The sequence below is a fragment of the Podarcis bocagei genome, assembly GCF_964188305.1.
Source record: "Podarcis bocagei genome assembly, chromosome: W".
NCBI classification, from domain to species: Eukaryota; Metazoa; Chordata; class Lepidosauria; order Squamata; family Lacertidae; genus Podarcis; species Podarcis bocagei.
The window spans coordinates 51,356,658-51,367,728 of record NC_138131.1 but is presented as its reverse complement, the minus strand read 5'-3'; the positions used below and the strand labels follow the sequence as shown (position 1 = coordinate 51,367,728).

Here is an 11,071-nt window from a genome sequence, read left to right as displayed (position 1 = left end):
AGAGAAAGATACCTCGGGGAACATGGTTGCTGGACTCTGGCAGCAGCAGGATTATCTGCAATAGTCGGGAGGACTTTAAGACCCTGGAGAAGCCAGCTGATGGAAAAGACTCAATTTATCTTGCTGATGGTCGTAGAAGCAAGATTGATGGCCAGGGAACATGTTTCCTGCAGTGCTTGAACACTACTCTACCAGAGACTCTGTTTGTCAGCAGTTTGGACTATTGTTTACTGTCTGTAAGCTGTTTGATTAATGCAGGGTATAGTGTTAAGTTCATGCAGGATGGCTGTCTGATAAAGAATGGAACTCAGGTATGTGGCCATGCAAAGTTGGAAAATGGGTTATATGTAATGCAGGACAAGCCTGTTAAAGCAGCTCAGGTGGTTCAGGATAATTTGCCAGTTCATAAGGGGTGTGTACATCAACTGCACAGAAAACTGGGTCACGCCAATTTCCGTGTGCTTTCAGAGATGCAAAAGGTGTGCAAGAACCTAAAAGTAAATAGCTGTAACTGTTTCCTAGATTGCAATGTATGTAAAATGGCCAAATCTAAGAGGAAGCCTGTGGCTTCTAAAAGCGACAGAGTATCTAAAGAGGTTTTAGAACTTGTCCATTGTGACGTGATAGGCCCTTTTCCACAGAAGACTGAAGGGGGCGCCAGATATGCTTTTCTGGTAATAGATGACAAATCACGTTTTAGTTGGCTGTTTTTGTTAAAGCAGAAATCTGAGTGTTTCCCCACATTCAGAGAATGGGTTGCCCAAGCTGAAAAGCTCTTCGCTCGGCCTGTTGTGCAGCTGCAAACAGATAGGGGCGGAGAATTTCTGAACAAACAATTTGGGACATGGTTGCGACGTAAGGGGATCACTCACCGTTTGACTAACCCTTATAGCCCTGCTGAAAATGGTCTGTGTGAAAGACGTGGGGCTGTGATACAGTCAGTAAAGGACTGCCTGCTAGTGGATGCAGGATTGGGCCACAACCATAGGCTGTGGGGCGAGGCTTTTCTGACCGCGAACTTTTTGATTAATAGAACCTGGTCTAGCTCTATAAAAGATATTCCATATCGTGTGTTGTTTGGGAAAGAACCAGAGTGGACAATGCTCCATAATTGGGGTTCTTGGGCACATGTAAACATTCCCAAAGCTCAGCGCCAGAAAGGGGGCGCTAGAGCGCAGAAACTGCGGTTTGTGGGATACCAGTCCTATGGCAAAGGGTGGCGTTTCAATTTACGCCCAGGACGCGTGGTTCTGTCACGAAGTGCAGACTTCGCTGACCAGGACAGATGGACTGAGATCCATGCTAACCCTGATTGCCTACTGCCCCTGCAAGTAAGAGAAGAGGCTTCCTCTCAGCCATTGGCAACACAGGAGCAGAATGAGGAGGAGGCACAGATTTCCCCAAAAGATGTGGCAATAGATAATACTTCTCTAGAGGAAGAGGAAGAAGAGCCAGAGATAAGGGGGGAAGAAGAAGTAGTTGTGCCTAGGCGCTCCCAGCGTTCAAACAAGGGTGTACCTCCTCAGCGTTTGAACCTAGGAGGAGTGAGAGTATGCAATGTGAGTTGTGTGGAACCACAAAGTTATAATGAAGTCTTAGACTTACCCCCTGGGGAACGTGCTTTGTGGGAACAAGCTATGAAAGAAGAAATGGACTCTTTTAAACGTAACAAAGTGTTTGAGGTCATAATGCCACCCCCTGGTGGCAGAGTGGTGTCATGCAAGTGGGTTTACAAAAGGAAAACCCTTGCATCTGGGGAACCACGTTTTCGAGCCAGATTAGTAGCCAGAGGGTTCACTCAGATTAAAGGGGAGCGTTATGATGAAGTGTTTTCTCCCACGGTAAAGAGTGAAACTTTTCGTTTAATGCTTTCCATTGCTGCTGTAAGACAACTAGCAGTGCACCATTTTGATGTTGATGCTGCATATCTGCATGCAAATTTAGACCATGAAGTGTTAATGAGACAACCCCCTGGGTTTGAAGAGGAGAATGGTGCAGTCTGGCGTTTGAGAAAGGCTGTTTATGGTCTCAAACAAAGTGGAAGGTGTTGGAACCAGTGTTTAAATGAAGCCCTTGTAAAACTTGGTTTTAAAAGGAGTGTGGCTGATCCATGTCTGTACACCAAGGGGACAGGCAACAAATATCTAATGCTCTTAGTCTTTGTTGATGATTTGCTTGTGGCAGGGAGTTCCACAGATGAGATCCAGAAGCTCACAAGTCAACTAGAAAAGAGGTTTAAGCTTAAAGCCTTAGGGCCTGTAAGCAATTACTTGGGAGTAGAAGTAAGGCAGGAAGCTGATGGAAGCTTCCTATTGAGCCAGAAAGAGAAAATTCTTCATTTAATAGAGCAGTTTGGCATGGAAAACTGCAAGCCAGTTCAGACTCCCATGACACCAGATTTCCCAAAGACACTGTGTGATGATGAATTTGATCAGCCTGAGTTGTATCACTCAAAAATAGGATCACTGTTGTATTTAAGCCAGTGGTCAAGGCCAGACATTGCATGTGCTACAAATGTTCTGAGCCAACGTGTATCTAAACCCAGTACTGCCGATTGGTGTGCTTTGAAAAGGCTTATCAGATATCTAAAGGGGACATTAAATGTATATTTAAAGATATCTAGTACACAAGATGAAAAACTAGAAGTATTTGTTGATGCGGACTGGGGAAGCTGTGTAGCTACTAGAAAATCTACAAGTGGAATGGTTATGATGTTTGCCAATTCCATAATTGGATGGAGGTCAAGGAAACAAGGATTTGTTGCAACCTCATCCTGTGAGGCAGAATATGGGAGCCTGTCGCTAGCATGCAATGAAATCATGTGGTTTATACAGATACTAAAAGATCTAGATTGTAAAGTAGATTTGCCTATCCAAGTGTATGAAGATAGCCAATCGTGCATTGCATTAGTGGGCTCGGAAATAATGAAATCTGCATCAAAACATATTGCTATCCGTCATGCGAATGTGAGAGATTGTGTACAGAATGGGGTAATCAAACTGGAGTATTGTCAGTCACAACATAATATTGCTGATTTGTTTACCAAGCCTTTGCCAGCAACATGCCATAATGAATTGATGACAAAACTGGGTTTATGTATATAATGTATTGTTGTAATGTATTGTTTCTGTTGGGGTTTTTCGCATTTAAGAAACAGAAGGGGTGTCACGGCTAAAATGGCCGCTGTTTCTTTAATGTGAATAAAGCTGGGTCAGCATGACTCAGCAGCTTGCAGCAAGTTGTATATATAAGTGAGAAATGTTAGTTTGGGCTGTGGCTGGTGTTTGGGTTGGTTGGTGCTGGTGTGTATAGTTATTCAGTCGTGTTTTGCACAAGGACTTTTAAGAATAAAACTCTGCAAGGATAGTCTCGTGGACTCTTTTTGTGCTGACAAGGAGACTGAGAAGATAAAGGGAGGTCAGAACCCTTTCCTTCTTTTTTTGCTTTTTACAAACACTGACAAATCATTCCCCCGTGTCTCTTATTTAAGGATTTTTTCCTCCCATCACTAGGTCTGCGTGCTGTTTGCTCCATTTGGTCTATGACATTTGGGTGATCATCTTCATCAATTGATAGACTCCTACCTTCAGGAGCACTGTCTCCCTCCCCCACATTAGTCAGTTTAAAGCCCTCCTGATCAGGTTTCTGAGATTTTTGGCAAAAACATTCCTCCCAACTGTTGTGAGGTGCAGCCCATCGCTTGCCAGAAGTCCATCTTCAAGAAACTGCAGTCCGTGATCTAAGAATCCAAACTGTTCCTGTTTACACCATTTGCGAAGCCAGCTGTTCACTTCCACTATTTTCCCCTCTCTTCCTGGGCCACGTCGTTCAACTGGGAGGACAGATGAGATGACAATTTGTGCATTTAGTTGCTTCAATTTCCTGCCGAGAGCCTCGTAGTCTCTTTTGATCTTCTGGAGGCTATTGCTTGCAGTGTCATTGGTTCCCACATGAACCAAGAGGAAGGGGTATTTGTCAGTGGGTTTTATGATTCCTTGCAGTCGTTCAGTTACATCTTGGATCTTAGCCCCGGGGAGACAGCACAGTTCCCGAGACATCTTGTCAGGCCCACAGATCACTGCTTCTGTTCCCCTCAGTAGGGAATCCCCTATCACCACTACACGCCTCCTCTTGGGTTTGGTCGGGGTTCTTCCGTGAGCTGTCCGTTCCAAGGTCGCCTGCACATTCCCTGAGGGGAAACAGGGGACAGGCGGGTGTGGGGGATTCCCTGGTCCTGAATAGGGTAACTGTGCCCCTGAAGGACCAGGTGTGCAGCCTGGGAGTAATTTTGGACTCACAGCTGTCCATGGAGGTGCAGGTTAATTCTGTGTCTGACATTATTATTATTATTATTATTATTATTATTATTATTATTATTCCCCTAGGATCAGCAGGCTTCTATGCAAGACAGAAATAAGCCCTGCTCTGTCTCTTTCACATTATATTCTGACCACCACCACCACCCATCAAGCTTGCAAAACTTAATCTTTTTTCCTGTTAGCTTACATCAGTGGTTTGTGGTTTTCAACCAGTGTGCCATGGGACCCTGGGGTGCCTTGAATGGTGCTCAGGGGTGCTGTGGGCTACTCTGGCCTCAGCCCCTCTTTCCTTCCTTTCCTTCTCTGATGCCCTCTTGCATCTCTGCCTCCCAAAGGCTTGCACAGCTGTTTGTTGCAGCAGCCCTGGCAGCAGGCTCCCCAGGCAAATGCTGCCTCTGTGACTGGCAAAGGGGTGCTTCTCAAGCCCCTGTGGGCAGTGTGAGGAGGCACCTCTCTTTGGGGCAGAGTGGGGGGCAGATCATGGACCAGGGGCAGCAGCTGCAGCTGCCCAGAGGATTCCCAAGGAGAGTGGAGAGGAGACTGAGGGAACACTCCACAAGGCAGGGTGTTAGAAAAAGGTGAGAGGCTGCCAGCTCTGCAGGTAAGGGGTGACCAAAGTGAGTTCCTAAGCCCCACAGGGGTGAGGCAGAAAGAGTGTAGTTGGTCAAGGGAGCCATGGAATCAAAAAGGTTGAAAAGCTCTGGTTTACATCATTTTCCAGTGTAATCCTGGAAACTTCCCCCTCCCAATTCTGGAATTGTCTTCTGCTACCATAGGCAGCTGAGGGATGCGGGTGGCACTGTGGGTAAAACCTCAGTGCCTAGGACTTGCCAATCGTAAGGTCGGCAGTTCGAATCCCCGCGGCGGGGTGAGCTCCCATCGTTCAGTCCCAGCTCCTGCCCACCTAGCAGTTTGAAAGCACCCCTAAGTGCAAGTAGATAAATAGGTATCGCTTTGGCAGGAAGGTAAACGGCGTTTCCGTGTGCAGCGCTGGTGCTGGCTTGCCAGCCGCAGCTTCGTCACGCTGGCCACGTGACCTGGAAGTGTCTTCGGACAGCGCTGGCTCCCGGCCTCTTAAGTGAGATGAGTGCACAACCCTAGAGTGGGACACGACTGGCCCGTACGGGCAGGGGTACCTTTACCTTTACCTTTACCATAGGCAAAGAACCTCTCCATTCTGAAGGAAATGAGCCCTGAGTGCTCACTGGAAGGACAGATCGTGAAGCTGAGGCTCCAATACTTTGGCCCCCTCATGAGAAGAGAAGACTCCCTGAGAAAGACCCTGATGTTGGGAAAGACTGAGGGCACAAGGAGAAGGGGACGACAGAGGGTGAGATGGTTGGACAGTGTTGTGAGACGAGGACCCTCCACCCACATAGGATTATAATAAGACACACAGACACGTTATTTTAGGTTAATGGGCGAAATTAGGCCACAACTTTTATTGGTTACAGCATGTGAGTAGTATTGGCAGGCATTGGATGAAACACCAATGCAAGACTCCACCCCACACAGCCAGGAGTCATATCAGAGTTAACAACCAATGGGAGGAGCTTGTTGATGCAAATACAACTGGAAGCTCCCCCATGATGTCACTGGGGGTGTGCCATGGCCCTAGCCACTAGCAGGGCATCTTTAATGGAATACCCAAAAGACGAGAGGTAGATGATGGCGCATACCCAATACTCCAACACAGCACACATATTCCAATGCCTAACCGCCACCCGAGCCAAAAGGCTCGCCGCTGTACCCTCACAGGTGCAACCAATTCTTAATACTTCTGATGATTTCTGCCAACCACTCATCATCCGAAGAAAGCAGGGACAGACTGATAAAAGAAGGTTGCAGTGGCTGTTTCAACGCATTTAGCCCCGCCCACCAGCCCACCCTATTGGTCGGCTGGGAGGCTTGGCCTTGGCAGCAGAAGCAATCAGGAGCAGGGAGCCCCCCCCCAACCCCTCGAAGCTACCAGCATGAGTTTGACCAAACTGCGGGAGGCAGTGGAAGACAGGAGTGCCTGGCCTGCTCTGGTCCAGGGGGTCACAAAGAGTCGGACATGACTAAATGACTAAACAACTAAACAACAGCCATAGGCAAAGTCAGGATTTTTGTCAGGGGAGGGCAGGATTTTTCTTCGGGGTGGGGGGGGGCAGAACCAACATGACTGGTCAGTGATCTTGTCTATGCCCATGTAAATACCCAGAACTCAGGGCAGGGCTTCCCTGGTTGATTGTTTTCATTGGTGGGCCATCACTCTGCCTTTGTTTCTTAAATGACTTATCCCCTAGGCAATTTACTAAATTCGGGAATTATGGGGGTTTGCTTAAATGCTAACCCTTTACTAAATTTAGACATTTTAGGAGTGTCTTGCCCCCAACCTGCTTCCACCACCAAATTATAATGCTAGCTTGTTATGATTTATTAGGTTAAAGATCTAACAAGAACAAAAAAGGGGGGGAGGTGGTAGTTTCCCCAACTCTTGGGAAATGTTTCCCAAAATTCTTTTGCTGATGGGCAGTCGCACCACATGTGCAGCCCAGTCATCACAGAACTGCAGACCCTCCAATGCAATGCTGAAACCAAATGATAGGAATATATTGCCATTTATCCCACACCTGGGTTCTTTTGGGTTCTTTTGGGTCTTCCTCTAGCAAATAAATATTTTATGTACCTTAGACTATTGCTGGTCCATCTGTCACGTTGTTTGTATTTATCTGGACAATACAATTTTGGAAGGGAGCCAGGGATGGGTCTGCATTCCATTTCCCCCCACACCACTAGAGCGGAGGAAAAGGTGGCTACTTTTCCAAATCAATGACCTTGATGGGTTCGGAAGCAATAATGCCTTGATGCCTTGATGGTGAATCAAGCTGAACTCAAAGGAAGGTCTTTTGCATTTCTAATGATCTGTATAACACGTCTCAACCAAAATGCCTTGTAATACAGTTTCAGGTTTGGGATTCCCAAACCAACATGTTCCACGCTCAGTAGAATGTGTTGTCACTTACTCTGCCCCCCCCCCCCAGCAAAATAAAGTTATTTACCATATTTTGTCGTTTAGCTAGTTGTTGTTTTGGTATTGTGATGGAAAGGCTCTAGAATAAAAACAGAGATTTGGGCAGGAGCAAGAGAATCAATGCCTATAGCAACCTATATTGTATTGTAACCCTCTCCCCATCTTCTTTGCAATATGTGACTACTGTGTCTTGCCTGAACTGCATTACTCTGACACTAACACTGTTCCCTAGAAGCACCCACCCACTTTGCTGGCCAAGATGAGGCTCTGTCTTCCACTTATGACCCCTGCACACACAGACAAGTGGCAATGAGGGCTGCTGGGATGTTCCCTGGGAAACTTGGCCATTCAGACATAACATGTGTGTGTGTGTGTGTGTGTGTGTGTGTGTGTGTGTGTAGAATGGTTGCCTCAGATGCTGAGGAAGGGGTGAGGCAAAGGGGTACATAGGCCCATACAGCACTCCTCCTTTTTTCGATCCATTAGCAAGATAGAAGGTTGCCTTATTTGGAGACAGACCATCTGGCTCATTGCTCTCTGCACTGACTGGCAGCAGCTCTCCAGATTTCAGCCTACGGTCTCTCTCAACCCTTCCTGGAGACGTCAGGAATTGAAGCTGGGTCCCTCTGCTTGCAAAAGATGCTCTCTTCCCCTTCTTCTGCCTGGCTGTGGCCTACCTTTGCTCTAATGGGTGTGTAGAAAGCAGGGAGTACCTGCGCCTTGTTAAAGTCTGCCTGCCACAAAGACTTCAGAAGAGGTCTCAACTGCGAAGCCCCAACACTCGCAGCAGCAGCAGCAGCAGCAGCAGCTGTAGAAACCCCGTCAAGGGAGGGGAAGTCTCTCTCTCTCTCTCTCTCTCTCTCTCTCTCTCTCTCTCTGCCTTCCAAATTCCCATCTCTTAAACGGTCCTTGCGACGAACGGGCTGTGGGTGTGTAAATGAGCACTTTAACGTGAAGAGGGCGAAGGAACCTCCTCCAGGGCAGTTTATGCTGGACGCTTGTCTAAGGCTGCTTGTCTAAGGCTGAGGAACTCCTTCGCTCACACGAAGGCGCAGCCAGAATGCCCGAGGAGGCAGGCGCGCGCACCTCCGACGATCCGCGATCTGCTGGAGAGCTCACGGCGCCGTCCCGGGAGCGCAGCTTTCTCCCCACGAGGAGGATCCCTGCTTACTGGCCCCAAGCCCGCGAAGTCTCAGCAGGGGCGGCTGGGCGGTTTCTAGCCGGCGGCGGCAGCAGCAGCAGCAGCCTTTCCACCAGCCGGGCTGCCAGGCAAAGCGCTCGGCGGCGAAGTAGTAGACGAGCGGGTTGAGGCTGGTGAGGGCCATGGTGAGCCGGCGGGCCACGTAGGTGGCGCGAAGGAGCGGGCAGCCGCCCAGCACGCCGGCGCGACCCAGCGTGTGCACCACTTGCACCAGGTGATAGGGCGCGAAGCAGACCAGGAAGACGCCCAGAACCACCAGCACCGTGCGCAGCGCCTTGCGCCGCACCGCTCGCGAGCCGGGCTGCATCCCCGGCAAGGAGCGGGTAGCAGATGCCGATGAGGAAGAGCGGCAGCAGGAAGCCCACGGCAGCGGCCAAGAGGAGGCTGACGGAGGAGATGCGCCCCCGCCAGGAGCTGGAGGAGAAGTTCTCCAGGCAAGCGGTGCGGCCGTCGGGGAAGCGGAGCGCCAGGTACAGGACGGCGGCGACGAGCACCGCCCACACCCCGAGGGCGGCCGCCACCCGGTAGCGCAGCTGCCGGAGCCGGAGGTGGCGCAGCGGGTGTACCACGGCCACGTAGCGCTCCAGGCAGATGCAGGCCAGGAAGAGGGAGCTGCCGTACAGGTTGGCGAAGAAGAGGCAGCCGGTGACCTTGCACAGCGCCTCGCCGAAGACCCAGTCGTTGCGCAGCGCGTGGTAGGCAATGCGGAAGGGCAGCGTTAGCACGAAGAGCAGGTCGATGGCGGCCAGGTTCACCAGAAAGACGTTGGCGGGCTCCGTGGCGGACTTGGCGCGGAAGAAGTAGCCCAGGACGAAGAGGTTCCCCACCAGGCCCAGGGCGAAGACCAGGCTGTAGACCACGGGGAAGAGCAGGTACTGGAAGTCGGCGCTCTCCAAGCAGCCGGAGGTGGGGCTGCTGCTGTTCCACGCGGAGCCACCAGAAAGCGGCACGGAGAGGGTCTTCGGCGGCCGCTGGGAAAAAACGAAAGAAAACCGCTTATTCATTCATTTATTCACCCTTCATCCGTATTGCTCAGGGCGGTTCACAAAATAAAAATGAAATATAAAAAACACAAAATACATAACAAAAATTAAAACAAAAACAAACCAAGACTCTCCCACTCCCTCAACACATTGAAAAGGCCAAGCACGCACTCGGCGGCCTGTTCGCGGGGCTGGTTCCGCGGCTCTCCGAGGCTCACACTTCTCCCACCCACCCTAGAGCTACTGAGCAGCTCCGAAGCAAGGAGCCACCCAGAGAGCGACCGCCTCTTGTCCCCTCTCTGTCCAATGTAGCCGTCAATCTGGAGAAACCTTCAGCTGCGGGGAGCCAGCAGAGAGCGCTCTTTCCTTTTGTTTTTGTGGTGCACTGACTGGGGTGATGGTGCCCTGAAATTTTGCCTGCTGCAACCTCCTTTCCCCTCTTTTAGATGGCTCTTTGTTTATCGTTTTTCAGCCCCGCTTTGCCTGGTTCTTAGCTCTCTCCCCCCCCCCCCCAATTTTAGATAACTTCCAAGCCTTTCGAATTATTTGACAATCTTGACTCTCCTTTTTACCCTGAACCCCTTTCTTAGGATTCTGCGGTGCTTGGAGATGCTCTGTCCATGGCTGCTTGGCCATGATGGCTATGTTCTACCTAAATAGCTTGAGGCAAGAATGCTTCCGAATCCCAGTTCCCGGGAAGCGCAAGAGAGGAGAATGCGCTTGGGCCTGAATCCGGCTCGCAGGTTTTCTTTGGGGGTATCTGGTCGGCGGCTCTTCTGTCCTAGATTGTCCCTCCTTAAAGGAAGCCTCAAATCCTGACATCTCCGCATTTCGCCCAGTTGAGACTGGGGGCGGGGGGGGGGGAGGCCGTGGTCTTCTTCTTCCTGCAGAGGACGCTCTCTCTCTCTCTCTCTCTCGGGGCTCACAGGCAGTCCCTCCCTCCGCGGAGGCTGGTGGAGCTATGGCTGAGCCCCTTGGAAAGGAAGCGGGGAGGGGGCGAGAGGTGGGCAGGTGGGAGGGAGCGCGGGCCGTCGAGGGGGTGGGACTGCCTTTCTTCCCCCCTCCCGGCTGTCCAGGGTGCTGATGACCCTCCTGGAGGTTCTCGCTTCCTAGAAAGCCGTCTCCGCCGCCCTCCCCAAGCCCCTGGAGCAGAGTTGACGCCTTCCTCCCCATGGGACCCAGGAGTCCTGCCGTCGGGGCCAAACGAGTCCTGCCGCCCTCTCCCTGCCTCACCTTGGCTCCCAGCCAAGCAACCGACGCCCCCAGCCCCACTGCCTCCTACCTCCAGGACCTCCATGTGGGTCTCTGTCCGCCTGCCTGCCCTGCCCTGCGGCTGCTGCTGCTGCTACCCGGCAACTCAAGGCCCCCTTGCGCAACCTCAACCCCTCCAGGCACATTCCGGGAAGGTTCGCCTCCGACCCACTTCCTCCCCCCGCCCTCCGGCGTCTCCGGCTGGGGAAAAACTACAAGCCGCGTCTCTCGCCAGCCCCTTCCCTCTTCCCTGCATGGGAGGAGAAGCCCCATAACTGCTATTGATTCTGCGATTTATGTT

General features: G+C 50.9%; 1 pseudogene across 1 annotated transcript; it reads right to left on the bottom strand.

Annotated features, from left to right (window-relative positions):
- Nucleotides 1-8,450: 8,450 nt before the first annotated feature.
- On the bottom strand, nt 8,451-10,856 carry LOC308578106 (lysophosphatidic acid receptor 6-like; annotated as a pseudogene). The gene is made up of 2 exons: nt 10,802-10,856; nt 8,451-9,507 (listed from the first exon to the last, which is right to left on the bottom strand). The product of its transcript is annotated as a lysophosphatidic acid receptor 6-like (transcript).
- Nucleotides 10,857-11,071: the final 215 nt, after the last annotated feature.